Source organism: Pezoporus flaviventris, unplaced genomic scaffold, assembly GCF_033815535.1.
Source record: "Pezoporus flaviventris isolate CSIRO_AGI_PZ_B2104156 unplaced genomic scaffold, CSIRO_AGI_Pfla_v1 ptg000083l, whole genome shotgun sequence".
Taxonomy (NCBI): Eukaryota; Metazoa; Chordata; class Aves; order Psittaciformes; family Psittacidae; genus Pezoporus; species Pezoporus flaviventris.
This window is the reverse complement of record NW_026892631.1, coordinates 5,513,502-5,519,859: the sequence shown is the minus strand read 5'-3', so window position 1 is coordinate 5,519,859 and position 6,358 is coordinate 5,513,502. Positions and strand designations below refer to the sequence as shown.

General features: G+C 47.9%; 1 long non-coding RNA gene across 1 annotated transcript; it reads left to right on the top strand.

Annotated features, from left to right (window-relative positions):
* The first annotated feature begins 1,914 nt into the window (after positions 1-1,914).
* On the top strand, positions 1,915-2,748 carry LOC133280506 (uncharacterized). The gene is made up of 2 exons (XR_009747191.1): positions 1,915-2,297; positions 2,653-2,748. It is a non-coding gene; the product is annotated as an uncharacterized LOC133280506 (long non-coding RNA).
* The last annotated feature ends 3,610 nt before the right edge of the window (positions 2,749-6,358 follow it).

The following is a 6,358-nucleotide window of genomic DNA, read 5'->3' as shown; positions in this document are numbered from 1 at the left end:
AACTGACTAGGACAGTTCTCCCAGCCCTTCATCCTGCTACTAACCACCAGCACTGCTGAAGCTTTATAGCTAAAGCAACCCTTTAGAAAACCTGCTTTCCTCTCCTGCATGAAGGGATGAGGCGTAGCCATCTAACCTGGCCGTCCCACACCCTCGCCTCAATGTGGGAGGTGCGGATGACCCTTCTTGTTCCATGACGCATTCTTGGGGGTGTTTCTGTTTTCTTTCAACACCCTTATCCATTAAATCAGTCTTCTCTTGACAGCTGCTGTAGGTGGCTTCTACAGCACTGCAGGCTTTATGAACAGATAGACGCATTTTGGGGCAGTGATTTGTGCTAAATCAACTCCCTTGAGTCTTCTTTGCCACACACAGAGCACAAGGTGAGGAGACATGGCCAGTCCTACCTTCCCCTTGTTTGTGACCCTGCAACCACACACTGAGTCTGTTAGCTTGGTTTTTTGGCTGTAAACCTATCATCCAGGCCTCTATCCAAACTGGCTTTGACCATCTCAAAAGATGGAGACTGCTGTATCCTTTGGTGTTTGACTCTCAAGTTTGCACTGCTCATGTCTTTCTTTCTTAGTTTGTCCAGCTTCAGCCTACTCATTTTACTTTTTGTTCTCCCTTTTTCTGATGATGGAGCCTTTCAGTGCCTGGATTTATGTGCTCATGCACTGTAACTGAATCCACTGTCTCAACAAGATAGATGGCTCTTCAGGTGCCTCCCTGTCAGTGTCTTCTCCAGCTCTCAAGCTGCTTTTGTGGCCTGGTTCTGTCCTCTTCTCACTTTTACTGTGCCTTTTGGCAACCATATGCACCAGGACACGGATGATATGTTCTAGTTCCAGGGTAAAAACTCTTCTGAACGCATACATAAGGATCTTCCCTATATCTTCTTCCCTGACTTCCTCTCCTACTTGTATCACACTGAACTCTAAAACAGTAAAAGGGGCAGAAAAGTGCATAATGCCAAAACTTGTGTAAAGAAACTATTTGGGTGGAGGGGCTGTGCAGTGAAACATCTGGCAGTGCTGACTGCAGGCCAAGGTAGAGAAGGAACAGGACCAACAGCCTGGCAGCTCCTACATATCTGTGTTTGTTGTCACGTCTCTTGAGGGGAGAGGTGTGTGACCTTCCAGAGAACAGAAATCCCAATTCCCCAACTGACCTAGTTTAGTTTCGAGCATCGCTTAACACGCCTTATAATATTTTATAGACTCACTTCTGTAACTCAACATCGAGCTAGTATTTAATGCAATGATCCCCAGTAGGGACCTTAGGAGAGCTAATTGTACATGCTCTGGGGGTGGGGTGGGGGAAAGCATCCACAAATGCTTTCAATAATGAATTTTGCTTCTCTTTTTAGCTTTGGTTGTGGTTGCAATTCTGCAGGTGCTCATCAGTAGTGACACTGATGAAATGTCTGGGGCTGATGCGAGCCGCTATCAGAATCAGGCCCATAGAAGTAATATTTTAGTTTTCCTATGATCATTTTGCCAGCTGGGACCTTATTTTAATGGCATCTATGCAAAACAGTTCATGAAGGAGACGTCTAAGGGAGGGGTTGGGGGAATTCGAGGGTGTCCATTCATCAGTGGGTCTGGGAGTTTGGGTATATTTCCAGGCTTGAGGTCTCCCTATGGAGCTCTGTCCACATCACCAGCAGCAGGAGGCTGAGCCCATGGGTCAGGCAGCACTGGAAGGCCCCCCTTGAGAGGGTTTCCTTATTTATTATGTTTTCCTGCTTTGCTTCTCAGCACAAAACTTGCAAAGTAAATATGACCCGTTGAGTTTTGCTGACCACCTGAATGCTTTGTAAAAATGTGATGAAGCATCAATGTATTATTATATTGTTATATTATTATATAATTATTATATTCTTTATTATATGTCTGCTATCTGAGCAGACCTGTGTTACAGCAGACCCCAGGAAGACTCACAAAAAATCACATGAAGTTGCCCATCATGACTTTGTACTGGGGAACTGAGAATAAAAGGGAGCGAATTTCACCCTCCAGGACCCAGAGGACAAAGAAACTTAAGGAACCCCTGAGTACTGTTGATGGTATGAAGTGCAGGAGGACCTGGGAGCTCTGCTTGTCGTCCCACGGAGGCTTTTTAGCGTGCCAATCACCACGGAATGAGGACAAATTCCAGTACAGGCTGATGAGTAGTCACTTTTCCTGCTGCTGCTGAAGCCACTGGAAAAATCTGATTGATCCAGGATGTCACGTCAGAGCCTAATTCCCCTTTCTGCAAACACCCATATGCTCGTGTTCAGTGCTTAATAAAAGGTAAGCTCCAGTCAATGGGAAAATGTGCTTAAGAGCTTTATTCGCTTTCTTAAGTGCTTTGCTGGGTCTGGCCCCATGCAATGTGTCAAGCACCTATTAGTCTCATCTTTTATTGCTGTAATGTAGATAGCTCCTTGGAAATAACCCTTTCAACACAAAGGTGGGGTGTTTTTCTTTGAGGGGAAGCCTCCCTGTGCATATGCACTTACTAATAATGACAAGTGTTTGGGTATGTTTTGGCTTTCTGCTCTGAGGAAATAAAGGGAGGGAAACATGATGGTTTTGGAGCAGGTACAAAGCTTTCAGTCGCCTGGCTCGGGTGAAGTTGCAGAAAGCATTTCTCTTTGTGTTGCAGGGCCTGGCAGCCCAGCAAGATAATAAAAGATAAAGCAAACTGTACGACAATGGAAAATGCTGAGCTCCCTGAGTAATTACAGTTGTGTAAGACGGTCGCATGTCTTGCAAGGCTTATTAATACAGTCACGTTTGCGTTATATAAGGGGTAATTACAGTGCAGCCTGCTCACCATTGATTACACCCTTTGCCTGGCGTTCACAGCAGCGGGTCCACAGCCAGGCTGCAAAGGTGGCTCAAGGGGCAGTGAATGCCAGGGAAAGGAGAGGCAGGATGGCCAAGGCTGTGGGGCCACCACCATGCTGTGGCTTTGGACAAACCCCAGACAAATCACCCTGGAGACCATGTTGGCACGGGCAGGGGGGTGCCTTATCCTCCTGCTGTGCCACAGCCACCAAACTTTGCCTTTTGGGATCTGACGAATGCGGAGTTAGCAGCAGCTCTCAGTAGAGAGTTAAATGGCCATAGGTTACAGATTGGTGCTCCTGAAGAAGCTTTGCCAGGGTATCCTAAGGAAGCTGGGAGTCGAGGGATGTCTAACGTAGAGGGAGGCCACTGCCTAAAGCCACTGGGAGCCACCCTTAGCCATAAGCAGACTGCACTGGTTTTGCCAGCCCTGCTCCATGTGGAAAAGCGCCTGAGCCTCGTGGGTACCACACGATGCTCTCAGGAGCATGGGGTCAGTGAAGAGCAGCTTCCTGAGGTGCAGAGCAGGCCCATTGCAATTCCTAAAGCCTGGTTATGTTAACAATGAGGCACAAAAGATGGGAGTGGGCCTGGCTGTGGGTTTCTGGAAGCCCCACCTTGAAGATGAAGGGCAGCTTCACTCATTTGGTGCTGCACATGAAAGTACACACAGAGGGGGGCTGAAGTGATGCCTTACTTGTGTGGAGGTTGCAGCGGGCATTATCCACTAGCTCCAACAGCAGGGAGAGTCAAAGTGCCTGGACCAAGGAGAAAGGAGTGTAAGCTCCCTGATGTCAGCTCCCATGAGTCCTTGAACCCCTGCTTTGCATTTTCTATTGCGTAAGGTACTTTTGATGCTGAAGAGGGGCTCAAGTGGAACCACGGAAGCTTGGTCTCCACAGGATGCTCCACTTTTTGGAGCACTGCATTGTCTGCTTCTGGCAGGGCTTGCGAAGGAAACGCCACAAACCCATGTACAAGGCTGTGATGGATGCAGTGAGCACACCGTGTCCCTGTGTTCCTGATTATTTCTCTGTATTCCTGATTATTTCTCTGTATTCCTGACTATTTCCCTGGACTCCTGTCCTTTTTGAGAGGATGCTTCTCAGGCAGCGGCAAAGGCAGCGCCTCTGAGGAGCTGGAGATAAGAGCACACATGAGAATGAGCTGGACCTACTGTTTTCTCCATGGAAACACAATTGGCACTCGGCTGTTAGGCCCAGCAAATCCAATTACAGCTGTAGACAGAAATGTGTTTAAAAAAACCCCAAACAAGCCAAGCTGGTGTAAATGAAACATTATGGTGTGCTTTAGAATTGTTGGGTTATTTCTTTGTTTTTTTTACACTCCCAGCTATGTACTGTACCCCTTGAGGGGTGTGCGTGTTGAGTGATGCTTCCCTGTGGTGCTGCTGCCCTCTGAAGCCGTGGTACACTGCCCCTGCGGTGGCAAATGCTGGCTGGTCCCAGCATTGATCTTTCCTAGGGCAGACAAATGACAGGGCTGGACAGGCAGCCAATGCTGAGCATCCAAAGAGTGAAGTGTTTCTAGAAGAACCAAAACCTGAGCTCCTGGAGGCTTGTAGCCTTCCTCCCAGCTACTCCTGCCCCAACAGCCCTCCAGTGGCTGCAGAAATCCCTTCCAAATACACATTAGTGTTTCTTGCAATGCAGGGGACCCCTTTTAAGGATGCTTTAAAGCATCCTTAAAGCATCCTTAAAGCATCCTTAGTCTAGACTTGGCTTAGAAATGTGGGGCCAGATGATTCTTGAGGTCCCTTCCAACCTGGGATTCTATGAGTCTATATGTGGAGAAATGGTGTGAGGTGGGGAAGCCATAACCTGAGTTACACATGTATGTCTGTCTCTAATAGCCACCATGAGTTTTCTACCTGTGTTTGCATAATTCCCCATCGCCACAGGTGATGCGTTTGTTCTCCATTGGGCTGGGAGTGAAAATCATTTCCTGCAGCTGAAGAGCTGCAACTGGGTTCTGAACACAGCACTTTAACAAAGAACAAAACAGGCAAATTAAGATCCCTCTATCTCAGCCCTGCCCTTGACACAGCGTTTTAGCCCACCCAGCCTCCTCCACGCAGGCCTGGGTAACACTGACGGCACCTTCCGCTCCCCAGGTAGGGGAACCCTTCATGCTGCCTTTTATCATGTGCAGGTCATGGGAAGGAATCTGCCAGCAAAGCCACAGACTTCAAAACTATTCATTTCTGCCATTTAATTGCTTTAACTGCATGTTCTGGTGGGTACAATTCAGCATCTTTTTAATTGGCATCTCATCTGCACTTTCTGCATTCCCTCATGACTGGTTTGAGGTCTATTTTCCTTGTTTAATCCCAGGGTGACAAACCTGTGGAAGTCAGGAGATGCAAATGGCTTTTCCAGTGCTGCTACTGACTTTGCCTGAGTGGCTTTCAGATGTTTATCCAAAATACGACTTGGTTCCCCTATCTGTAAAATGGAGGTTGTTGCTTAATCCCCTTTAAATCTGCTCTGAGAGCCTGGGGTAGAAGCCAGTGGGCTCCAAGATGAGTGAGTTTCTATTTTTCAACGTTATGACAGTTTTCTCTTAATTCTGTGCTTTGAAATACAGAGATGTATGGAAATGTTCAGGGGATTTTTTTGGGAAGGTGGTTTTTAAAAGCTCTGTAATTGCGGTGTGGTGGAGAACATAAAAATAAATCCTTCCCACAACATTTTAGCCTTGGACTGGGCTAAATCTTGGAGGAAGCGGTATTGCTGTTGGTTCTAATTGTCAGGCTTCAGCATTTCTCTGTTGTGGAAACCGTGTATCAGGGTTAGATGTTGGGTCTCATCCCAGCTGTACTGTGTCCATCTTCCAGCAGCGAGCAAGTCTGGGTATCATTCCATGGATACAGGGAGAGGTGCATCACCCCCTGCATCACCAATGCTCTCTACAGACCCCGGCCAGATGGGCTCCATTTGGCTTCACCAGCACCTGGAGCAACTCCCATTCTGGAGCAGGTGGATGCTCATTCCCATCCTGCCCGGTGGTGGATCCAGGCTGGAAGCAGACACCCTGGTGTGTGGCCTCCGGAAGTTCTCCCCTTACACAGATGGCTCCATGCAGGTAGCTCTGCTTAATGGTATTAAACAGAGGGTGATAATGTTACCTTGGGGATCAGGTGGTGAGCTTTGTATGGCATGACCTGCAGCAGCAGCCTCTCACGCCACAGGGTGTCATGGGGACCAAACAGGTAGGGGATGGATTTACTGGGGAAGGTGGCTAATGCCGTGGAATGGGTGGGCTGCTTGCATTAAACCCCACCTATTCCCAGCTGCAGCTCCTCAGCTTTGAGCCAAGGGCTCAGTTTCATTTTGTGGCATTTTAACTATGATTTTGTGTCCAGGTCTGAACATGTCAGAGCCTTTCATACCCCAGACCCCTCCATATCCTCTTGCCCAGACCCATCATCGGCCCAACCTCCAAACTTGCCAATGCTATTCACCCCCCTCCATTCAGCTAGAGAAAGAAGATGCTATAAG